At 44.5% G+C, this 26931-nt stretch overlaps 1 long non-coding RNA gene across 1 annotated transcript; it reads left to right on the forward strand.

The window, feature by feature from the left end:
- Positions 1-7781: 7781 nt before the first annotated feature.
- Positions 7782-12058, forward strand: LOC143818088 (uncharacterized). The gene is made up of 3 exons (XR_013224299.1): positions 7782-7904; positions 9534-9625; positions 11915-12058. It is a non-coding gene; the product is annotated as an uncharacterized LOC143818088 (long non-coding RNA).
- The last annotated feature ends 14873 nt before the right edge of the window (positions 12059-26931 follow it).

Here is a 26931-nt window from a genome sequence, read left to right on the forward strand (position 1 = left end):
CCAAATCAACAGGATCTGGAATAAAGGGGTGATTAAATTTGACTGAAAATAGACAAAGTTTTATTCAAAATTCATGACAACAAAAGTAAAGACATTAGAAAAGCTGCCTCATGTGAACAGGAGGCGCAGCGGAAATGTGGCACCCCAGAGTCTGGTTTCCATGGTGACATTGCCTCCCTCTAAGGGGTGATGTCATGCCTGGAGGCAAGAAGGAAGGTCCCCATGCCAGGTAACACAGTGTACATGTCAAATCCTGCTCCAGGCCAGTAAGGGGAACTTCCTCATAAATTCTGGCCAGCAGGTGGGGTTAGTGAGTCAGAAAGAAGTCAGTTGAGAGGGTAAACAGGGGAATTGTCATGGAAACGGGAGCCAGCTGGAGCTCGTGACAGGACAGTGAGCATACCTCCCAACTTTTGAAGAAGGCAAAGACGGACAAAAGTAGTGGCGCGCGCAGCGCACCACGGCAAATTTTAGGCCACTCCCCTGACCACACCCATTTCAAAACTAGTCACACCTATATCCATGCCCCAACCACACCCATTTAGCATTGCTGATCACACTTTCATAAACAATAATTATAAACAGAAAAAAATATGGCCACACAGTGCTCCATACTGTTTAATGGACACAGATAATGCTCCATACTGTATAATGGCCACACATTATGCTCCATACTGTATAATGGCCACATGTGATGCTCAATACTGTATAATGGACACACATGATGCTCAATAATGTATAAAGGCCACAGAGTTCTCCACATACTGCATAATGGCCACACATGATGATCAATACTGTATAATGGCCACACAGTGCTCCATACTTTATAATGGCCCCCGCTTGATGCTCCATACTGTATAATGGCTACACATGATGCTCCATACTGTATAATGGCCACACATCATGCTCCATACTGTATAATAGCCACCCAGTGCTCCATACTGTATAATGGACACACATGATGCTCCATACTGTGTACTGGCCACACAATGCTTCATACTGTATTATAATGGCTACACATGATGCTGCATACAGTATAATGGCCACACATGATGCTCAATACTGTATAATGACCACACAGTGTTCCATACTGTATAATGGCCCCACGTGATGCTCCATAGTGTATAATGGCCCCACATGATGCTCCATACTGTAAAATGGCCAAATAGTGCACCATACTGTATAATGGCAACACATGATGCTCAATACTGCATAATGGCCACACAGTGCTCCATACTGTATAATGGCCCCACATGATGCTCCATACTGTATAATGGCCCCACATGAAGCTCAATACTGTATAATGGCCACACATGATGCTCAATACTGTATAATGGCCACACAGTGCTCCATGCTGTATAATGGCATCACATGATGCTCCATACTGTATAACAGCCACACAGTGCTCCATACTGTATAATGGCCCCACATGATGCTCAACACTGTATAATGGCCAAACATGATGCTCCATACTGTATAATGGCCACACAGTGCTTCATACCATATAATGGCATCACATGATGCTCCATACTGTATAACAGCCACACAGTGCTCCATACTGTATAATGGCCACACAGTGCTCCATACTGTATAATGGCCCCCCACATGATGCTCCATACTGTATAATGGCTACATGTGATGCTCCATACTGTATAATGGCCACACATGATGCTCCATACTGTTTAATGGCCACACAGTGCTCCATACTGTATAATGGCCACACATGATGCTCCATACTGTATAACAGCCACACAGTGCTCCATACTGTATAATGGCCCCGCATGATGCTCAATACTGTATAATGGCCACACATGATGCTCAATACTGTATAATGGCCACACAGTGCTTCATACCATATAATGGCATCACATGATGCTCCATACTGTATAACAGCCACACAGCGCTTCATACTGTATAATGGCCACACAGTGCTCCATACTGTATAATAGCCCCCCACATGATGCTCCATGCTGTATAATGGCTACACATGATGCTCCATACTGTATAATGGCCACACATGATGCTCCATACTGTTTAATGGCCACACAGTGCTCCATACTGTATAATGGCCACACATGATGCTCCATACTGTATAATGGCCACACAATGCTTCATACTGTATAATGGCTGCACATGATGCTCAATACTGTATAATGGCCACACATGATGCTCAATACTGTATAATGGCCACACAGTGCTCCATACTGTATAATGGGCTCACATGATGCTCCATACTGTATAATGGCCCCACATGATGCTCCATACTGAATAATGGCCCCACATGATGCTCCATACTGTATAATGGCCCCACATGATGCTCCATACTGTATAATGGCTACACATGATGCTCTATAGTGTATAAAGGCCACACAAGATGCTCCATACTGTATAATGGCCCCACATGATGCTCCATACTGTATAATGGCCACACAATGCTTCATACTGTATAATGGCTGCACATGATGCTCCATACTGTATAATGGCCCCACATGATGCTCCATACTGAATAATGGCCCCACATGATGCTCCATACTGTATAATGGCCACACATGATGCTCCATACTGTATAATGGCTACACATGATGCTCCATACTGTATAAAGGCCACACATGATGCTCCATACTGTATAATGGCCCCACATGATGCTCCATACTGTAGAATGGCCACACAATGCTTCATACTGTATAATGGCTGCACATGATGCTCAATACTGTATAATGGCCACACAGTGCTCCATACTATATAATGTGCACACATGATGCTCCATACTGAATAATGGCCCCACATGATGCTCCATACTGAATAATGGCCCCACATGATGCTCCATACTGTATAATGGCCACACATGATGCTCCATACTGTATAATAGCCATACATGATGCTCCATACTGTATAAAGGCCACACATGATGCTCCATACTGTATAATGGCCCCACATGATGCTCCATACTGTATAATGGCCACACAGTGCTCCACACTGTATAATGGCCCCACATAATGCTCCATACTGTATAATGGCTACACAGTGCTCCATACTGTATAATGGCCCCACATGATGCTTAATACTGTATAATGGCCACACGTGATGCTCAATACTGTATGATAACCACACATGATGCTCAATACTGTATAATAACCACACATGATGCTCAATACTGTATAATGGCCACACAATGTCCATACTGTATAATAGCGTCACATGATGCTCCATACTGTATAATGGCTACACAGTGCTCCATACTGTATAATGGCCCCACATGATGATCTATACTGTATAATGGCCACACATGATGATCAATACTGTATAATGGCATCACATGATGCTTCATACTGTATACCAGCCACACAGTGCTCCATACTGTATAATGGCCACGCATGATGCTCAATATTGTATAATGGCCACACAGTGCTCCATACCATATAATGGCATCACATGATGCTCCATACTGTATAACAGCCACACAGTGCTCCATACTGTACAATGGCCCTACATGATGCTCCATACTGTATAATGGCCACACATGATGCTCAATACTGTAAAATGGCCACACCGTGCTCCATACTGTATAATGGCCCCACATGATGCTCCATACTGTATAATGGCCACACATGATGCTGCGTACAGTATAATGGCCATACATGATGCTCAATACTGTATAATGGCCACACAGTGCTCCATTCTGTATAATGGTCAAACGGTGCTCCATACTGTATAATGGCCACACATTATGCTGTGTACAGTATAATGGCCACACATAATGCTCAATACTGTATAGTGGCCACACAGTGCTCCATACTGTGTAAAGGGCACACATGATGCTCCATACTGTATAATAGCCACACAGTGCTCCATACTGTATAATGGCCACACATGACAATGCCAGTGTACAGTTGGGGCTGTAGATGTGTCCCAGCAGCTCTACTTACAATGCAGGCAAAGATTTCACCACCTGTCGCTGTCCACACTGCTGCCTCACAGATCCTGCACATTGCAATGTAGCCCAGCTCTGCGAACTCTGCATGCACTCGGACAACACCACTATCTACTGGCTCCACTCCATAACTGCTGTAGTATATAAAAGATATATATATATATATATATATATATATATATATATATATATATATATATATATATACACTATGTTCCAAATTATTATGCAAATTACATTTTTCTCAGATTTTCCTAAAAGGTCAGGGCAAATGACAGTCAGTCTAATAAAAGTAATCACCCGTTAGATTATACATTGAATTTTATTGAAGAAACCTCCCTATGATAACAGTATAATCTCCAAAATGAATAAAAACTCAAAATGCACTGTTCCAAATTATTATGCACAGTAGAATTTCTAAACATTTGATATGTTTTAAAGAACTGAAAATGCTCAATTGTGGAATTTGCAGCATTAGGAGGTCACATTCACTGAACAAAAAAGCTATTTAACTCTAAAACATCCTAACAGCCCAAGTTACATGTTACCATAGAACCCTTCTTTGATATCACCTTCACAATTCTTGGATCCATTAAACTTGTGAATTTTTGGAGGATTTCTGCTTGTATTTCTTTGCATGAAGTCAGAATTGCCTCCCAGAGCTGCTGTTTTGGTGTGAACTGCCTCCCACCCTCATAGATCTTTTGCTTGATGATACTCCAAAAGTTCTCTATAGGGTTGAGGACAGGGGAAGATGGTGGCCACACCATGAGTTTATCTCCTTTTATGCCCATAGCAGCCAATGACTCAGAGGTTTTCTTTGCAGCTTCAGATGGTGCATTGTCATGCATGAAGAAGATTTTGCTCCTGAAGGCACGCTTCTCCTTTTTATACCATGGAAGAAAGTTGTCAGTCAGAAACTTTATGTACTTTGCAGAGGTCAATTTCACACCTTTAGGAACCTTAAAGGGCCCTACCAGCTGTTTCCCCATGATTCCGGCCCAAAACATGACTCCTCCACTCCTTGCTGACATCGCAGCCTTGTTGGGACATGGTGGCCATCCACTACTCCATCCATCTGGACCATCCACAGTTGCTCGACACGCATCAGTAAACAAGACTGTTGGAAAATTAGTCTTCATGTATGTCTGGGCCCACTACAACCGTTTCTGCTTGTGAAAACTGTTTAGCGGTGGCCGAATAGTAGGTTTATGCACCACAGCAAGCCTTTGAAGGATCCTACACCTTGAAGTTCGAGGGACTCCAGAGGCACCAGCAGCTTCAAATATCTGTTTGCTGGTTTGTAATGGCTTTTTAACAGCTGCTCTCTTAATCCGATTAACTTGACTGGCAAAAACCTTCCTCATTCTGCCTTTATCAGCACGAACACGTCTGTGCTCAGATACAGCCACAAATCTCTTAACAGTACGATGATCACGCTTAAGTTTTCGGGAAATATCTATTGTTTTCATCCCTTGACCAAGGCATTGCACTATTTGATGCTTTTCAGGAAGAGAGAGATCCTTTTTATTTCCGATATTGCTTGAAACCTGTGACCTGCTTAATAATGTGGAACATCATTTTTAAGTAGTTTTCCTTTAATTAGAATCACCTGGAAAACTAATTATCACGTGTTTCAGATTGATTTCAGTGATCCATTGAGCCCTGAGACACAATACCATGCATGAGTTTATTTGAAAAACAAAACAATTAAATCTTTACGACACTGAAATCCAGTTTGCATAATAATTTGGAACACAGTGTATACATGCTGTGGAGCAGTGGATTGCTCTGGCTAACAAGCTGCACTGGATTGCTCTTGCTAACAGGCTTGACTGGATTGCTCTAACACCACACAGTAACCATACCTCAGAATGTCCTCTCTCCCTCTCTGAACCACCGGAGAATATACGGAGGGGCATGGCCTAATCAAGGGGCGTGTTGGCTGCTTCTCCTGTTGGCTGTGCGGGAGAAGCAGAGTCTGTGTGGGACTGCGGGGCACAGCCTTACAATCGGGACAGTCCCGCAGTATGAGGAACAGTTGGGAGCTATGCAGTGAGAAAGGAGAGTTGGCAGTTGGTCTGTGGAGAGGGAAGGAACAGGAACAGAGATAAGAGCTCAGGGGAATAAAAACTGCGTATAGCTGACCCCAGAGCGGAGCGCTGATAAAAAGGGATGCCAGAGTCCTTGGCTGGGCAGGTTCTGTACGCCTTGACAGCCGAATCTGGAGGGCAGGGGACTGCAAGTTCCCTTGGCACAACGAACACCTGAAGGCATGGTAGCAGACCAAGAGCCCACGGCTGACAGTGAAAAGGACATTGCCCGTGAAATAGGCTCACGCTGTCTGCCATACAGGTTAGAAATCCTCACGCAGGATAGGGCCGCAGCTTAGCTACAAGCAGCAGGGACCTTAAAAGAGAGCGCAGAAAGAAAGTCCTCAACTCCACCTGGCAGGGTGGATCCCCTGAAAGCCTCCAGGCAAGCCGGACTCAATCCGTCATCTGTAATTGGTACCCTAGATTGCATCTAGTTTCAACTAAAAGGTAAAGAAAGCTGCACCTCTCTGTGTCCTTCACTTATTCTCCGCACCCCAACATTCACCACCATCTGAACAATCAAATATATTTGCCCTTGGGCCCCGCTCTACCTGTAGGTAGCTGAACCACCTTTGCTGCATTAGCATCAGCCTCAGTGGACCTAAACCGCAGCGTCGGCCACCCAATGCCGAATACCACGGGTGGCATCACGACCAAACACCACATAATTATCCTCCATTTTATGCCACAGCCAGGGCCACGGAAACAGATCACGGCCCCGTGACCTCCCCCATAAAACTGTCCGGTCCGATTCTGGGTACCCCACGGCCCTGGCGGGCACATCAGAAGTAGTGCAATTTAAAATTAAGGAGTAATTTCTTATACTTGTACAGTCAGAATACACAAGGATATACAGGGTCAGCAATTGAAGCAAATACATATTGGGAAAAACATTTTGCAGCATAAGTAACCTGGAAATTAGTTTGTTTGACTACCTCGCACTGTTTACTTGTCTCCTCTACTGTTTATCTGCCATGTCTAACTGCAGAGCACTACGACAAACATGACACTAAGGTCTCATACACATGTCAGTATTTTTGATCAATATTTCATCACTAATTGCAGGCCAAAACTAGAAGTGCAACTTCCAGAGAAAAACTGTAATTGAAGAATGACACATGTTCTGTGTTTTGGAGCTGCTCCTGGTGTTGGCATACAAATACTGATGAAATACTGATCAAAAATACTGATGTGTGAATGAGGCCTTAGTCTGTGTCTTAGATCGGTGTGTCAGCAGTGTACGGTCTGTGTGTCAGTTTTACCATCAGTCTTATCAGTGGTTTTCATGGATGGATAAATAAATTACATAGCTTGTCCTATAATTTGCAAAGGTTAAATCCGTACAGCACACGGACTATACACGGATGCCATTAATGTACTATATGTGTTTTTCACAGACTCATAGACTTGTATTGGTCTTTTTCATTCGTATTACTGGAAAAACCAAGACATGTGAACAGCACCATAGGTTATGGATTGTGCAACACAGAAATTTGATTGAGGCCTAAGCAGGACCGGTGTCAGCACCCGGCGTACCCGGGCAAATGCCGGGGCCCTGGTGAGACAGGGGGGCCCATTCAGGGCCGGCGTTAGGGGCAGGCTGCCCGCATGCGGCCCCTGAGGCAGGCATCTGCGGTCTGAGGTGCACGCTAGAAGAGAGGAGGCAGAGGCAGCACGGAGCTCTGGAACTTTTGCAGCTGCTGGAGAGCCGCCCACAATCTGTCGCCATGGATACGCAGCAGAGCAGAGTGACTTCCGACTGTCCAGTGCCTGGAGAATGAGCCGAGCGTCGACAAACAGGAAGTGTGCAGCACCTGCCACCTGGAGCAAAGGATTGCGGGGGCCGGGGGGATGCAGAGCCTGGCTGGGAGGACAAGGTATGGGCTCTTATATACTGGTTGGGCTGTATTATATACTACGTGGTGGGCTGCTATATGATACGTGGGCTGCTATATACTACATGGGCTGCGCTGCTATATACTACGTGTGCTGCTATATACTACGTGGGCTGCTATATACTACGTGTGCTGCTATATACTACGTGGGCTGCTATATACTACGTGTGCTGGGCTGCTATATACTACGTGTGCTGCTATATACTACGTGGGCTGCTATATACTACGTGTGCTGGGCTGCTATATACTACGTGGGCTGGGCTGCTATATACTACGTTGGCTGCTATATACTACGTGGGCTGGGCTGCTATATACTATGTGTGCTGCTATATACTACGTGGGCTGGGCTGCTATATACTACGTGTGCTGGGCTGCTATATACTACGTGTGCTGGGCTGCTATATACTACGTGGGCTGGGCTGCTATATACTATGTGTGCTGCTATATACTACGTGGGCTGGGCTGCTATATACTACGTGTGCTGGGCTGCTATATACTACGTGTGCTGGGCTGCTATATACTACGTGGGCTGGGCTGCTATATACTACGTTGGCTGCTATATACTACGTGGGCTGGGCTGCTATATACTATGTGTGCTGCTATATACTACGTGGGCTGGGCTGCTATATACTACGTGTGCTGGGCTGCTATATACTACGTGTGCTGGGCTGCTATATACTACGTGGGCTGGGCTGCTATATACTATGTGTGCTGCTATATACTACGTGGGCTGGGCTGCTATATACTACGTGTGCTGGGCTGCTATATACTACGTGTGCTGCTATATACTACGTGGGCTGGGCTGCTATATACTACGTGTGCTGGGCTGCTATATACTACGTGTGCTGGGCTGCTATATACTACGTGTGCTGGGCTGCTATATAGTACGTGGGCTGGGCTGCTATATACTACGTGGGCTGGGCTGCTATATACTATGTGTGCTGCTATATACTACGTGGGCTGGGCTGCTATATACTACGTTGGCTGCTATATACTACGTGGGCTGGGCTGCTATATACTACGTGGGCTGGGCTGCTATATACTACGTGGGCTGGGCTGCTATATACTACGTGGGCTGGGCTGCTATATACTACGTGTGCTGGGCTGCTATATACTACGTGGGCTGGGCTGCTATATACTACGTGGGCTGGGCTGCTATATACTACGTGGGCTAGTCTGCTATATACTACGTGGGCTGGGCTGCTATATACTACGTGGGCTGGTCTGCTATATACTACGTGGGCTGGGCTGCTATATACTACGTGGGCTGGGCTGCTATATACTACGTGGGCTGGGCTGCTATGTACTACGTGGGCTGTGCTGCTATATACTACGTGTGCTGCTATATACTACGTGGGCTGTGTTATATACTACGTGGGCAGTGTTATATACTACATGGCTGTGTTTATATGCGATCATGAATCGTGGTATGTGTTAAAGAGGGGGCCCACTGAGACTCTTTCGCCCGGGGCCCTCAAAAACCTGGAGCCGGCCCTGGGCCTAATATACACTCATTTTTTTTTCTCTTGGCCAGATATTAATTTATAGTGAAGTATGTGCTTAGATCTAGGTCTAATTATACTCACTAAACAAATAACTATTTGATTTAAGACTAGTAGAGAAGGCAATAAAATGTGAAGATAAACAAGGAAAGCTGCAGGCCAGAATGGACTAAAAGGCTTAGCTCCCATGATGAGTATTTGGTGAGTTTTTGATGTTGCAGAATTTCTGCACCAATTAGCTAACTTAGATTACGTGTGCTTTTTTCATTGTGTTTTAGGTGCATTTTTTACATGAATTTTATTGCAATTTTTCTGCTGCGATTTTTGACTTCTTTTGGCATGCCATATTTTAAATGAAAATTATTTTATTTTGATACTTCCTGTTATTTGGCTGTTATAAAACTTTGTTGATAAAGTCATATGCGGATTACATGTAATTTAGGTGCGTTTGATCACGGGGTGATCCGATTTTCTTGGATGTGGAGAGTAAATAAAAATTCTCAATCTACTCCATTAAAATAATGACATCTAAGTGTGGTCCGATTTTTTCCACAGACCCATGGATATGAATGGTCGAGTACTATCCGATAATCTGATGCAATATGTGTATTCTGCCATTTTTTCCTCGGACCGACTTGGACATATGCACTGCCCTATAGAATAGAATCATAGAATAGTAGAGTTGGAAGGGACTTCCTGGGTCATCTGTTCCAACCCCCTACTCAAAGTATATAACATGGGGATGAGTTCTATCCATTAAAACGACCACTGAGTCTGCGTTCTCTGTGCCGCTGCTTCCTCCTACCTGTTAACAAAGGACTGGTACATGACTTGTTCCTTCCAAAGACCTTACAAAAGTCCAGGGACATTCATTATGTGTGGAGAAAAGATTATTTTGGGATCTAACTAGGAAAGGGTTCTTTACAGTTAGAGCAGTCAGACTGTGGAATGCCCGACCACAAGAGGTAGTAATGGCAGACACTATAACTAAATTTAAAAAGTGCTGGATGCTTTTCTCACAAAAATGGCAGTGTGGGTTATAAACAATTTAGCAATAGAGAATGTAGACTTGCCAGAGGCTGAACTTGATGGAACTATGACTACGTAATTGTATATCTGGAGGTAAAATATCAGACAGTCCAGGAGTGGGCATAATGCCAGTGCAGCCGGCACAGCTGCCCTGGTGCCCAGAGGTGGAATGTATTGCAATGCGTTGTGGGTACTGAGGAGGGTAAGAAGAATTGTTTATTTTTTTAAAATGTGTTGAAAAAGAAGCACATTATTATTAGAAAGGGTCCAGGATGGGAGACATTTTACCATGAAGAGGCTCAGGATGGGAAATGTTTTACTAAAAAGGAGCCCATGACAGAGGCCATTTTACCAAAAAGGAGTCCAGTATAGGGGACATTTTACAAAAAAAGAGCCCCGGATGGGGACATTATACCATGAAGGGGCATAGGATTGGGAACATTTTAACTTGAAGGGGGCCAGGATAGGGGACATTATTATATTATGGGGCACAGGATGAATGACATTATACCAGGATGTGAGTCATTATTATATGGGGGCGAACCTTGACACTGGTATTGTTGATGTTTTTCGGTGGGATAACCCATATTAATTTTATCCTGATTAACTATAACTCCACCCACTTACTACACCTTAAAATAAAACGAAGGCACCGTAAATTATTTGGATAATTAAGGCCACAGCAGCCTTTATTTAAACAAACATGCAATGACAAAAAACACAAAATAATATAACACACTGGTAGGGGTCCTTGAAGCTCCCAAAATTTGGTTATTACCAAACATAAAGTGTAAACATAAAAAAATACCATATATTACTCCCAGCTGTTACCACACTGGCTGGAGAACACTACCATAACCCCAACACCACCCTAACCCCAAAACCCCAACCGTAACCCCAACCGTAACCTCAACACAATCCTAAACACAACACAACCCTAACCTCAACACAACCATAATCCCAACACAACCATAACCCCAACAAAACCCTAACCCTAGCCCCAAACCTAACCCTAGCCCCAACCCTAACCCTAGCCCAACCCTAACCATAGCTCTAGCCCCAACTCTAACCCTAGTCCAACCCTAACCCTAGCTCTAACCCTAACCCCAACCCTAACCCTAGCCCCAACCCTAACCTTAGCCCAACCCTAACCCTAGGTCTAACCCCAACCCTAATCTTAGCTCTAACCCCAACCCTAGCCCCAACCCTCAAACTAACTACAAAGAAAAATACCCTGGATATTTTCCAATGCTGAGGGGTGCTATACACTTATTTCTAAGCGCCGTTAAAAAGCGGTGCTGAGGAATTAGTATTCTTATCTGCCATCATTAAAAGGAGTATTGGCAGTCATTATGGAGTTAATGGTGGGATATATATTGGTATTTAGGGGTGCAGTGTGGGGGATTTTTTATTCAGGAGACAAATGTATATATTCAATATATGTGACCTTGTTATTTTCAGAGCTGTGGTGATCAGTGAGACATCATGAGTCAGGACTGGGAGATGTTGACATGAATGTCTGACCAGGTGGAGAATAAACAACAGAAAACGAGATGTCAGTGGTCACTGGATCTAAATATTTATTCTGTATCTACACCGAATGACTTGAAGCTGCTTTGTTTTTTATACCTTCAGGTATTAGGCTTTAACAAAACTTTATTGAAAGTGATTTGCTGATTACGTGCGTTTTTTATGTATTTTCTCAGCATTAAAACCACAATTGCATTTTTTTACCTGTGGATTTCCTGCATCTAATGCAAGTCTATGGGAAAAATCTGTACATAAAACTCATCACATTCGCAAGAGAAATTAATAAGTTGCAGATTTGAAAAACGCACAGCATGCAATTTTACACTGAATAAAAAAACACAGTGGGCATGACATTTCTATAAATCCCAGTCATTTTGCTGGAACTATAAGGGTATGTGCACACGTTGCGAATTTTGCTGCGGATCGGATTGGCCGCGGCGGATTCGCAGCAGTTTTCCCTGAGTTTACAGAACCATGTAAACCTATAGAAAACAAAATCCGCAGTGCACATGCTGCGGAAAAAAAACGTGCAGAAATGTAGGGTTGTTTATTCCGCATGTCAATTTTTTGTGCGGATTCCGCAGCAGTTTACACCTGCTCCATCATAGGAATCTGCAGGTGTAAAACTGCAGGTGGAATCCGCACAAAATCCGCAAAAAAAACAGCGGTAATTCCGCAGGTAATCTGCAGTGCGGTTTACCTGCGGATTTACCAAAATCAGTCTGGAAACATCCGCACCACTTTCCGCAACGTGTGCATGCAGCGCCTCAGAGTCCTGGTCACTGCAGTAATGTCGTTCTTCCACCAGGGGGAGTGATATTACGTCTGAGGGCAATAAAGGAGATCTCTTTACCAGGTATCACAAACCACACAACACACTTCACACTCCAGGCTGCCAGGGGGAGCTACGCTCCTATCTATTAGGGCACTCCTCACAATTAGGTAAAACTGGTGGTCTGGACAGAAAGAGAGGTAAAAGCTGGCTGGAGTGAGTTCCAGTCAGATCCAGACTGCGGTCTGAGGAGGACAAGGGTCAACGGAGCTGCGCCTGCCCCACGTGCGGCAGCATCCTAAGAAAGAGGCATTAGAAGAGAGGCGTATTGCAGAGGGTGAGAAACGAAGTCACAGCACAAGGAGAGGAAACCAGAAGGAGTTCTGCCCTGTGAAAGGCTGCCTCCTTCTGAGGCGCAGGAACCCCGGTAGCCAGAATACTGAGGGAGTAAGGATCTCTACGCTTTACTTCAGAGACTGGCAGGACAGTCAATTCCATGTTAGCTGCCCGACCTTATACCCAGGAAGCACGGTGGCAACTTGTGGGGGCCTGGGCGTGATAGAGTCCCTGTAAAAAGCCTCAGGCCATCAGTCATACTGGTTTGTCCTATCCTATCCATCAGGGGGACAGAGAGAAAGAGACTTAACATCCAGAATAGTTGTGAGGACCTTACCGAGAAGCTCAGCAGGGAGGTACTACAACACCCAGGCGCCAGAGGAAGGCTACTAATTTCCACCTGGATAAGGGGACTCTGGATTTGCCTTCAGACCTGCCAGACTCTGCCTGCCCTGTGATCTGTACCCTGGACTGTGGACACTAAAGCCTTCAGTAAAGGTAAAGAGACTGCAACCTGGTGTCCTCGTTATTCACTGCGCCTCACACCATCCACCATCTACACTCTGGGAAGCCCTGGGGATACACTTCACCTGTGGGAAGGTATACCATCTAGCTGCCATAACATCACCCCAGCGGACCCCTAAGCAACGTCGGTCACCCTGACCGAATACCACAGGTGGCGTCACGAACATTATCCCGTTAAAGACCTTTCCCCCCATTTATTAACGGACACCCCTAGGGCCACGGACCGGGTCAGCCACCGTTACATCCCCGCCGAGAACCGAAGGGCCCGGTGCCAAGTACCCCATTGCCCTACTGGGGGCGCTCCATGCACGTAGCCTTAGATGCTGTGTCCAAAACTCACCAAAAACTCATCTGGGCACACGGCCTTAAGTTTGTTCAAAGAATGGATAAAAGTAACCTACAGTTAGGTCCATATATATTTGGACAGAGACATTTTTCTAGTTTTGGTTATAGACAATACCACAATGAATTTTAAACAAAACAATTCAGATGCAGTTGAAGTTCAGACTTTCAGCTTTCATTTGAGGGTATCCACATTAAAATCGGATGAAGGGTTTAAGAGTTTCAGCTCCTTAACATGTGCCACCCTGTTTTTAAAAGGACCAAAAGTAATTGGACAGATTCAATAATTTTAAATAAAATGTTCATTTTTAGTACTTGGTTGAAAACCCTTGGCTGGCAATGACTGCCTGAAGTCTTGAACTCATGGACATCACCAGACGCTGTGTTTCCTCCTTTTTGATGCTCTGTCAGGCCTTCACTGCGGTGGTTTTCAGTTGCTGTTTGTTTGTGGGCCTTTCTGTCTGAAGTTTAGTCTTTAACAAGTGAAATGCATGCTCAATTTGGTTGAGATCAGGTGACTGACTTGGCCATTCAAGAATATTCCACTTCTTTGATTTAATTAACTCCTGGGTTGCTTTGGCTTCATGTTTTGGGTCATTGTCTATCTGTAGGATGAAACAACGACCAATCAGTTTGGCTGCATTTGGCTGGATCTGAGCACACAGTGTGGCTCTGAATACCTCAGAATTCATTCGGCTGCTTCTGTCCTGTGTCACATCATCAATAAACACTAGTGACCCAGTGCCACTGGCAGCCATGCATGCCCAAGCCATCACACTGCCTCCGCCGTGTTTTACAGATGATGTGGTATGCTTTGGATCATGAGCTGTACCACGCCTTCGCCATACATTTCTCTTTCCATCATTCTGGTAGAGGTTGATCATGGTTTCATCTGTCCAAAGAATGTTCTTCCAGAACTGTGCTGGCTTTTTTAGATGTTTTATAGCAAAGTCCAGTCTAGCCTTTTTATTCTTGATTCTTATGAGTGGCTTGCACCGTGCAGTGAACCCTCTGTATTTACTTTCATGCAGTCTTCTCTTTATGGTAGATTTGGATATTGATACGCCTACCTCCTGGAGAGTGTTGTTCACTTGGTTGGCTGTTGTGAAGGGGTTTCTCTTCACCATGGAGATTATTCTTCTATCCTCCACCACTGTTGTCTTCCGTGGACGCCCAGGTCTTTTTGCATTGATGAGTTCACCAGTGCTTTCTTTCTTTCTCAGGATGTACCAAACTGTAGATTTTGCCACTCCTAATATTGTAGCAATTTCTTGGCTTGTTTTTTTCTGTTTTCGCAGCTTAAGGATGGCTTGTTTCACTTGCATGGAGAGCTCCTTTGACCGCATGTTTACTTCACAGCAAAACCTTCCAAATGCAAGCACCACATCTCAAATCAGCTCCAGGCCTTTTATCTGCTTAATTGAGAATGACATAACGAAGGGATTGCCCACACCTGTTCATGAAATAGCCTTGGAGTCAATTGTCCAATTACTTTTGGTCCCTTTAAAAACAGGGTCGCACATGTTAAGGAGCTGAAACTCCTAAACCCTTCATCCAATTTTATTGTGGATACCCTCAAATGAAAGCTGAAAGTCTGAACTTCAACTGCATCTGAATTGTTTTGTTTAAAATTCATTGTGGTAATGTCTATAACCAAAATTAGAAAAATGTTGTCTCTGTCCAAATATATATGGACCTAACTGTATTTCCTCTGAGATTAACCTTTTTCTCACATTCAGAAACTGCGCTCTGCCACAGGTTCCAAGCCAGAAAGAAAATTACTGTTCTTTGTGCAAGTAAATGTTTTTGTTTCAAAATGAAAATCAACATTGAATAGAAATGTAAAATGTTATAATACTGTGACCTATTCTCTATCCTTCACCTGTCACCTATGAGAATATTGTCGCTTTCCAAATGATTGCCTTGGCAAGAACGTTATCAGTGTGTAAATGAGTATGCAACTACCAATGAAGGGCATGTCAGTGATAGTAAATTAAGGCAAACTTCGCAGGAAAAAGCTTACTCTATATCAAAATTACCATAGACTGTCCAGTGGGCAAGAATTTAGATAATTTATACACTTATATTTAAGGCATATTTTGGTATCATACTTTTCTGCGCTCATGCTTTAGTGCAGATTGTAATGTAAAAAAGTTTCTTTTATACATGAAACAAGAAATAAAACTTTGGTGAAACCATAAACAAAGATGATTGCTGGTCTATTCAATTGCAAATACAATTGTCTCTTGTTTTTTGTACTTCATGTAATTGACAGAATGCTGATAAATTCTTCATACATCATCTTTATTAATTCTCTCTCTGTGCCAAGTGTGTAACTCCAATGAAAGCCAAACACACAGCTCCTATGGGGCTTGTGAGTTGAATGGTACCCAATGTCAAATATCCCCCTGTCCCGAATCCGCCTACTTCTCTGGATCTCCACCATATTGAATGGTACAGGATCCGGGTGAAGTGTCAGTGAATGCGCTGCTGATGAATATATTCAGATAGTTGATGATATTTTCAAAAGTTTTTTTGGACAGGTTTCAGGTCAACGCATTTTGAAGTCATACACAGGACCTCTTCATCAAGACAAAACAAGAGGTTTTGTCCTGATAAAGAAGTCCTGCGTATGACTTTGAGACCCGTTGACCTGAAACCTGTCCAAAAAAACTTGTGAAAATATCATCGACTATCTGAATATATTCATCAGCAGCGCATTCACTAACTCTTCACCCAAATCCTGAAGCAGGTTTTACACAGCTGAAACCCTCTCGTAACTTCTGCATTTGGAGCTAGCTCATATCCCAGTAGTTTAATCTCTTGGATGCCATGGTGAACAGCAACTATGGCATATAAATGGTTAGACAAGGGAATCTGTTATGACCTGGTGGTTACGGAGTGGTACTGAGATGACCTGGTGGGTAAAACCAATCATGGACAAGCTCAGAGGAGGTGGCAGCTCTACAGACAGTAATCACCTATATGACCTAGTGATTACGGAGCAGCACTGAAATGACCTAGTGGGTAAAACAAATAATGTACTAGCTCTGAGGAGGTGGTAACTTTACTGACCGCAATCCCTACTCCTAACACCAACACTAGAAATAGCCGTGGAGCGTTCCTATCTCTGCCTAGACGCCTCTTCACAGCCTAAGAACTAGCTACCCCTGAAGATGGAAACGGAAAACTATCTCGCCTCAGAGAAACCCCCAAAGGAAAGATAGCTCTCCACAAATATTGACGGTGAGTGAAGAGGGAAATGACAAACTCAGAAATGAAGCTAGATTTTAGCAAAGGAGGCCACTACTATCTAAATAGACAGAGAAAAAAAAGGCTACTGTGCGGTCAGTATAAAAACTAAATGTCCACGCAGAGTTTACAAAAATAACCTCCACACCGACTCACGGTGTGGAGGGGCAAATCTGCAACCCCAGAGCTTCCAACTAGCCGGAATATTTCATGATGACAAGCTGGACAAAAGAGACATAACTTAAACTGAACAAAAGGTCATAGGCAGGGAAACACCCAAAAACTAGCAGAACTTATCTTAAGCTGAAATGGACTGGCCAACAGAGAACTTCCAGGAAAGGACTGAATCCACAGGAAGGAACATTGACAGCTGGCATCAACTACAGCCTAAAGCCCAGTTAAATAACAAGGCCAGGGCACCGATTAGTGAAAGCAGCTGCTAAGTTCCACTTGAAACCACCAGAGGGAGCCCAAGAGCAGAACTCCCAAAAATACCATTCATGACCACAGGATGGAGCCCAAGAACGGAATTCACAACAGTACCCCCCCCTTGAGGAGGGGTCACCAAACCCTCACCAGAGCCCCCAGGCCGATCGGGACGAGCCAAATGAAAAGCACGCACCAAATCGGCAGCATGGACATCGGAGGCAAAAACCCAAGAGTTATCCTCCTGGCCATAACCCTTCCACTTGACCAGATACTGAAGTTTCCGCCTTGAAAGACGAGAATCCAAAATCTTCTCCACCACATACTCCAGCTCCCCCCCAACCAACACCGGAGCAGGAGGGTCAACGGAGGGAACCACGGGCACCACATATCTCCGCAACAAAGATCTATGGAACACATTATGAATGGAAAACGAAGCTGGAAGGGCCAAACGAAAAGACACCGGATTGATAATTTCAGAAATCCTATAAGGACCAATAAAACGAGGTTTGAACTTAGGGGAAGAGACCTTCATAGGAACATGACGAGAAGACAACCAGACCAAATCCCCAACCCGAAGCCGGGGACCAATGCACCGACGGCGGTTAGCAAAACGTTGAGCCTTTTCCTGAGACAATGTCAAATTGTCCACCACATGAGTCCAAATCCGCTGCAACCTGTCCACCACAGAATCTACCCCAGGACAGTCCGAAGGCTCAACCTGCCCTGAAGAAAAGCGAGGATGAAAACCAAAATTACAAAAAAAAGGCGAAACCAAGGTAGCAGAACTAGCCCGATTATTAAGGGCAAACTTGGCCAACGGCAAGAAGGTAACCCAATCATCCTGATCAGCCGACACAAAGCATCTCAAATAGGTTTCCAAGGTCTGATTGGTTCGCTCCGTCTGTCCATTTGTCTGAGGGTGAAACGCCGAAGAAAAAGACAAATTAATGCCCATTCTACCACAAAAGGACCGCCAAAACCTAGAAACAAACTGGGTACCTCTGTCAGACACAATATTCTCCGGAATACCATGCAAATGAACCACATGCTGGAAAAACAAAGGAACCAAATCAGAGGAGGAAGGCAACTTAGGCAAAGGTACCAAATGGACCATTTTAGAAAAACGGTCACAAACTACCCAGATGACAGACATCTTCTGAGAAACAGGAAGATCAGAAATAAAATCCATGGAAATATGCGTCCAGGGCCTCTCAGGGATAGGCAAAGGCAAAAGCAACCCACTAGCACGAGAACAGCAGGGCTTAGCCCGGGCACAGATCCCACAGGCCTGCACAAAGGAACGTACATCCCGTGACAAAGAAGGCCACCAAAAGGACCTGGCAACCAAATCTCTGGTACCAAAGATCCCAGGATGACCAGCCAACACTGAACAATGAATCTCAGAAATCACCTTACTAGTCCATCTATCAGGAACAAACAATTTCCCCACAGGACAGCGGTCGGGTCTATCAGCCTGAAACTCCCGAAGCACCCGCCGTAAATCAGGGGAGATAGCAGAAAGAATCACCCCCTCCTTGAGAATACCAGCCGGCTCACGGACTCCAGGAGAATCAGGCAAAAAACTCCTAGACAGGGCATCAGCCTTCACATTCTTAGATCCCGGAAGATACGAGACCACAAAATCAAAACGGGAGAAAAACAAAGACCACCGAGCCTGTCTAGGATTCAACCGCTTGGCTGATTCAAGGTAAATCAGATTCTTATGATCGGTCAAGACCACAACACGATGCTTGGCTCCCTCAAGCCAATGTCGCCACTCCTCGAATGCCCACTTCATAGCCAACAATGCCCGATTGCCGACATCATAATTACGCTCAGCAGGCGAAAACTTTCTGGAGAAGAAAGCACACGGTTTCAACACAGAGCCATCAGAACTTCTCTGAGACAGAACAGCTCCTGCCCCAATCTCAGAAGCGTCATCCTCAACCTGAAAAGGGAGAGAGACATCTGGCTGACGCAACACAGGGGCAGAAATAAAACAACGCTTAAGCTCCTGAAAGGCCTCCACAGCCGCAGAGGACCAATTCACCACATCTGCACCTTTCTTGGTCAAATCGGTCAGAGGTTTAACCACCGTAGAAAAATTAGCAATGAAGCGGCGATAAAAATTAGCAAAGCCCAAAAACTTCTGAAGGCTCTTCACAGATGTGGGCTGCGTCCAATCATAAATAGCCTGGACCTTAACAGGGTCCATTTCAATAGCCGAGGGAGAAAAAATGAACCCCAGAAAAGAAACCTTCTGAACTCCAAAAAGGCACTTAGACCCCTTCACAGACAGTGTATTAGCACGAAGAATCTGAAATACCATCCTGACCTGCTTCACATGAGACTCCCAATCATCGGAAAAAAACAAAATATTGTCCAAATATACAATCATAAATTTATCCAGATACTCCCGAAAAATATCATGCATAAAGGACTGAAACACAGATGGAGCATTAGAGAGCCCGAAAGGCATCACAAGATATTCAAAATGGCCTTCGGGCGTATTAAATGCTGCTTTCCATTCATCACCCTGTTTGATGCGGACCAGATTATACGCCCCTCGAAGGTCAATCTTGGTAAACCAGCTAGCCCCTTAATCCGAGCAAACAAATCAGAGAGCAAAGGCAAAGGGTACTGGAATTTGACCGTGATCTTATTAAGAAGGCGATAATCTATACAGGGCCTCAAGGAGCCATCCTTCTTGGAAACAAAAAAGAATCCCGCTCCCAACGGTGACGAAGACGGGCGAATATGCCCCTTCTCCAAGGACTCCTTTACATAAGTCCGCATAGCGGCATGCTCTGGCACAGACAGATTGAAAAGTCGACTCTTAGGGAACTTAAAGCCACGAATCAAATTAATAGCGCAATCACAGTCCCTATGAGGAGGCAGAGGACTGGATTTAGGCTCCTCAAATATATCCTGGAAATCCGACAAAAACTCAGGAACTTCAGAAGAAGGGGACGAGGAAATTGACATCAGAGGAATGTCACTATGTATCCCCTGACAACCCCAACTAGTCACAGACATAGATTTCCAATCCAGTACTGGATTATGTAACTGTAACCATGGAAACCCCAGCACAACCACATCATGCAAATTATGCAACACCAAAAAATGAATATTTTCCTGATGTGCTGGAGCCATGTTCATGGCTAACTGTGTCCAGTACTGAGGTTTATTCTTGGCCAATGGCGTAGCATCAATCCCCCTTAAGGGAATAGGACTCTGCAAAGGCTCCAAGGAAAAACCACAGCGCTTGGCAAATTCTAGGTCCATTAAGTTCAGCGCAGCGCCAGAATCCACAAATGCCATTACAGAAAAGGATGACAATGAGCAAATCAGAGTAATAGACAAGAGAAATTTAGGCTGTACAGTACTGATGGTAACCGAACTAGCAACCCTCATAGTTCGCTTCGGGCAATCAGAGATAGCATGAGTAGCGTCACCACAGTAAAAACACAGCCCATTCTGACGTTGGAACTCCTGCCGTTCTGCTCTTGTCAAAACTCTATCACATTGCATAGGCTCAGAACTCTGTCCAGAGGACACCGCCATATGGTGCACAACCTTATGTTCACGTAGGCGCCGATCAATCTGAATGGCCAGAGACATTGATTCGTTCAAACCAGCAGGTGTGGGAAACCCCACCATAACATCTTTAAGAGCTTCAGAAAGACCCTTTCTGAAAATAGCCGCCAGGGCATCCTCATTCCATTTTGTAAGCACAGACCACTTACTAAATTTCTGACAATATATCTCTGCCGCTTCCTGACCCTGACACAGAGCCAGCAAAATTTTTTCTGCCTGATCCACAGAATTGGGTTCGTCATAAAGCAATCCAAGTGCTTGAAAAAATGAATCTACATTGAGCAATGCAGGATTCCCTGGCTCAAGGGAGAATGCCCAATCCTGCCGGTCACCACGCAGCAGAGAAATAACAATCTTCACCTGCTGAATGGGGTCACCAGAGGAACGGGGTCTCAGAGCAAAAAACAATCTGCAATTATTTTTAAAATTCAAAAACCTAGATCTATCCCCAGAAAACAAATCAGGGATAGGAATTCTAGGCTCAGAAACAGGAGTTTGAACAACCTAATCTTGGATACTCTGTACCCTTGCAGCGAGATGATCAACACGCGCAGACAGACCCTGAACCTCCATATCAGTACCAAGCTCCTGCACCATCCAAAAATCAAGGGGAAAAATAAAGACGAAACAAGCAACAAGAAAAAAAAAACTATGACTCAGAACTTTCTCTTCCCTCTTTTGAGATGCATTTAACACTTTGTGGGCCAGCTGTACTGTTATGACCTGGTGGTTACGGAGTGGTACTGAGATGACCTGGTAGGTAAAACCAATCATGGACAAGCTCAGAGGAGGTGGCAGCTCTACAGACAGTAATCACCTATATGACCTAGTGATTATGGAGCAGCACTGAAATGACCTAGTGGGTAAAACAAATAATGTACTAGCTCTGAGGAGGTGGTAACTTTACTGACCGCAATCCCTACTCCTAACACCAACACTAGAAATAGCCGTGGAGCGTTCCTATCTCTGCCTAGACGCCTCTTCACAGCCTAAGAACTAGCTACCCCTGAAGATGGAAACGGAAAACTATCTCGCCTCAGAGAAACCCCCAAAGGAAAGATAGCCCCCCACAAATATTGACGGTGAGTGAAGAGGGAAATGACAAACTCAGAAATGAAACTAGATTTTAGCAAAGGAGGCCACTACTATCTAAATAGACAGAGAAAGAAAAGGCTACTGTGCGGTCAGTATAAAAACTAAATGTCCACGCAGAGTTTACAAAAATAACCTCCACACCGACTCACGGTGTGGAGGGGCAAATCTGCAACCCCAGAGCTTCCAACTAGCCGGAATATTTCATGATGACAAGCTGGACAAAAGAGACATAACTTAAACTGAACAAAAGGTCATAGGCAGGGAAACACCCAAAAACTAGCAGAACTTATCTTAAGCTGAAATGGACTGGCCAACAGAGAACTTCCAGGAAAGGACTGAATCCACAGGAAGGAACATTGACAGCTGGCATCAACTACAGCCTAAAGCCCAGTTAAATAACAAGGCCAGGGCACCGATTAGTGAAAGCAGCTGCTAAGTTCCACTTGAAACCACCAGAGGGAGCCCAAGAGCAGAACTCCCAAAAATACCATTCATGACCACAGGATGGAGCCCAAGAACAGAATTCACAACAGGAATCCCACACACAAACCATAGAAAAAAAGTAGCCATTGTTTCTAATCTAGTACAACCTCTTGACCCACTAAAAGCATTTATCAACTATTCACAAGTCACAGGATACTCATGCTCTCTTGGAGACCAAGTGGTCAGAAGACCAGTAATCAAACGTTTATTACTTATCCTGTAAATAAGATCTACAGTTAATGTTGTTAGTGGGGCAAGTCCTTTAAATATGCAGCTTGGACTGTTTGCTACAATAAAAACTGCAAATTAAACATAGCTGTGTATTTGTTGAGGTCCTATTGGCTTGAACTAGCTGGGTCATTGAGAGTTAAAAGCAGAGGCAAATCTAAGTTTTCCTGCACCCGGGGCAAAAATGCAGTTTGGTGCCTCCTCCTATACACAGCTTAAGTGGTTTGTGTAGTTGTTAGAGCTATTAACATGGCACTAGGTAATGTAGAATAGATAAATCTAAGATAATATCAAGCTATGGTATTATTATTGATGCATTTATAATTAATAATAAGTGCTTGTATGTTATAAAAAATGAGGCATATGTCATCAAGTTGATGGTTAGTACATAGCAGCCCAAAATACATAAAAACTAATAAAGCAAACACAGTGCATCCATATTGTACATAGTAACAACACTATAGTACTACAGATCACATTTATCTCAGTTTTAAAATGAGCAGTGCTTGTAAGCCCTAACTAGTTATGCTAAATAAAACATGGATCAACCAGTTCATATTTAAATGATCAATTAGGTGTATATTAGCGAAATAAGTTTAATGTAATACAATCATTAATAAGATAGAAAGAAACATTTATTTGTGCTACAATATGCAGGGTTAACAATTGAACCTACTACTGTATAATTATACACAGTTAACCTACATCTGCTACAAGTGATTGTATAAGCGTGCATATTTGTGATAATAGCTACATATACAATATTAGGGTTGAGCGACTTTCATTTTTTTAAGATCGAGTCGGGTTTTGCGAAACCCGACTTTGTCCAAAGTCGAGTCGAGTGAAGTCGGCCGATTATCGCGAAAAGTCGGGGATCGACCGAAACATGAAACCCAATGCAAGTCAATGGGGAAGCATAGTCGGCAGTGAGTGGAGGCCAGGAAAACACCTACAGTGCCCATTTAATGCCAAAAACATCCATTCTTGTTTCTGAAGCTTGTCAATCTTAATTAACTTTCTAATAATGGTTGGGCATTGGAAATTGGGGGTCATTTGGCAAAAGTTGTGGGGGGTAGGGCTGGTTCAAGGTTTTAGTGGGCCCAGGAAACGTGGACTACGTCACGGCGGTGGAGCAGTGAGAGGTAAGTATTTCAACTTTGCAAGTGCTGTGATCCTGAGCAAGCAGGGAGGCCCACTCGTTCGCATTGGCACTGGCACAGGGCCCCTCAAAGTACGGCGGTGTGTTTGCACGGCGGGGGCGCCTCCCCCCGGCAGCGATACTTTTGCGTACTCTGAGGGGCCCTGTGCCTGTGACGTCGCCAACGAGTATGCCCCCCTACCTGTTGAAGAAACCTGCACTTTCATCTGCACCTTCCTCTTTGTCCCTGTGTAAGGTGGTATAGTATGCGGGAAGGGGAACCTGACTTTCAGCAGGGTCAGATTGTGGCTGTGTAGCGTGCAAGGGGAATGTAGTGGTCTGGGTCAAAGTACCACAAGACTCATCTAGCACCGGCTGGGCAATGGGCAGGATGAGGACGAAACACTGATATAGGCCCAAATAATAAAGTGGGTAAAATGCAGTTCAAAATTGGTAACAGGACTAACCAGGTGGCATTGCTTAGTTCAGTGGAGTAGAAAACCCATGAGCGGCAGACACCGTTAGTAGGGCCGAACCACACTAGTAGGCCCTATGCAATTTAATATTACAAATGAAGGCCGAAAGCCTGAAGGTTAAAGGTCAGGAAAATAACACAGGACAACACCAAGGTGCGGCACACACCGTTACTAGGCCCAACCAAAGTAGTAGGCCAACTGCAGTTTAATTATTTAAAATGTAAGCCGAAAGCCTGAACATTGAAGGTCGGGACAACAAAACAGGAGAAAACCCAGTAGGGTTAGACACCGTTTTAAGGGCCCAACCACACATTTTAAAAACAACTACTTAACGAGAGCCTTAAGATTGAAGCTCAGCTTTATACAGTGGAGGACAACACCATGGAGCGGCACACACCGTTAGTAGGCCCCAACCACCAATTTTTAAAAACAACTACTTAACGAGAGCCTTAAGATTGAAGCTCAGCTTTATACAGTGGAGGACAACACCAGGGAGCGGCACACACCGTTAGTAGGCCCCAACCACCAATTTTTAAAAACAAATACTTAATGAGAGCCTGAAGGTTGAAGCTCAGACAAGGAAACCTGTAGGAGAACACCCAGGAGGAGGAGAACACCCAGGAGGAGGAGAACACCCAGTAGCGTCAGACACCGTTTTAAGGGCCCAACCACACATTTTAAAAACAACTACTTAACGAGAGCCTTAAGATTGAAATTCAGCTTTATACAGTGGAGGACAACACCAGGGAGCGGCACACACCGTTAGTAGGCCCCAACCACCAATTTTTAAAAACAAATACTTAATGAGAGCCTGAAGGTTGAAGCTCAGCTTTATACAGTGGAGGACAACACCAGGGAGCGTCAGACACCGTTAGTAGGCCCCAACCACCAATTTTTAAAAACAACTACTTAATGAGAGCCTGAAGGTTGAAGCTCAGCTTTATACAGTGGAGGACAACACCAGGGAGCGGCACACACCGTTAGTAGGGCCCAACCAAAGTTGAAGGCCAAATGCAGTTTAATATCTGCTACTATAGGCTGAAGGCCTAAAGACTGAAGCTCAGCTTTATACAGTGGAGGACAACACCAGGGAGCGGCACACACCGTTAGTAGGCCCCAACCACCAATTTTTAAAAACAAATACTTAATGAGAGCCTGAAGGTTGAAGCTCAGACAAGGAAACCAGGAGGAGAACACCAAGGAGGAGGAGAACACCAAGGAGCGGCAGACACCGTTACTAGGCCCCAACCCAGGTAGCAGGGCAACTGCAGTGTTACATTTAAAAATACTTTATGAGAGCCTGAAGGTTGAAGCTCAGACAAGGAAACCTGGAGGAGAACACCAAGGAGGAGGAGAACACCAGGGAGCGGCAGACACCGTTACTAGGCCCCAACCCAGGTAGCAGGGCAACTGCAGTGTTACATTTAAAAATACTTTATGAGAGCCTGAAGGTTGAAGCTCAGACAAGGAAACCAGGAGGAGAACACCAAGGAGGAGGATAACACCCAGGAGGAGGATAACACCCAGGAGGAGGAGAACACCCAGGAGCGGCAGACATCAACAGTAGGCCCCAACCAAACTAGTAGCCCAAATGTTGTTTCCTATTTTTTAAAACAGCCCAAAAACCTGAATTGAGGACAATTTGAATTAGGGACTGCAGACAGAGTTAGTAGGCTATCCCCTGTGGACCATGCATCCACCACATTAACCCATTGCGCGGTAATGGACACATAACCTTCCGTGGCCATGTCTACAGGTCCATGCGTCTGTTGTCAGGTGCACCTTTGTGCTCACAGATTGCCAGAGTGCATGGACAATGCGGTCTTTTACATGCTGGTGGAGGGTTGGGATGGCTTTCTCGCAAAAGAAGTGTCAACTGGGTAACTCGCAGCGTGGTACAGCGTAGTCCATCATGGCTTTATTAATATCAAATAAAATAAAAAAAATAGGCTCTATGCACTTTAAAATAGGTTCCAGGGGTACACGTGCAGCATTGGTGTGGTCAGCGGAGTACGATTGCAAGGAAGGACCGCAGACAGGCTTACTAGGCCTAAAATAAATAAAAATAGGCTCAAGGCACTTAGAGTTATTTCGCAGGGGTACACAGGCAGCATTGGTGTGGTCAGCGGAGGACGATTGCAAGGAGAGACCGCAGACAGGCTTACTAGGCCTAAAATAAATAAAAATAGGCTCAAGGCAATTAGAGTTATCTCGCAGGGGTACACAGGCAGCATTGGTGTGGTCAGCAGAGGACGATTGCAAGGAGGGACCATAG

Source organism: Ranitomeya variabilis, chromosome 3 (assembly GCF_051348905.1).
Source record: "Ranitomeya variabilis isolate aRanVar5 chromosome 3, aRanVar5.hap1, whole genome shotgun sequence".
Classification (NCBI taxonomy): domain Eukaryota; kingdom Metazoa; phylum Chordata; class Amphibia; order Anura; family Dendrobatidae; genus Ranitomeya; species Ranitomeya variabilis.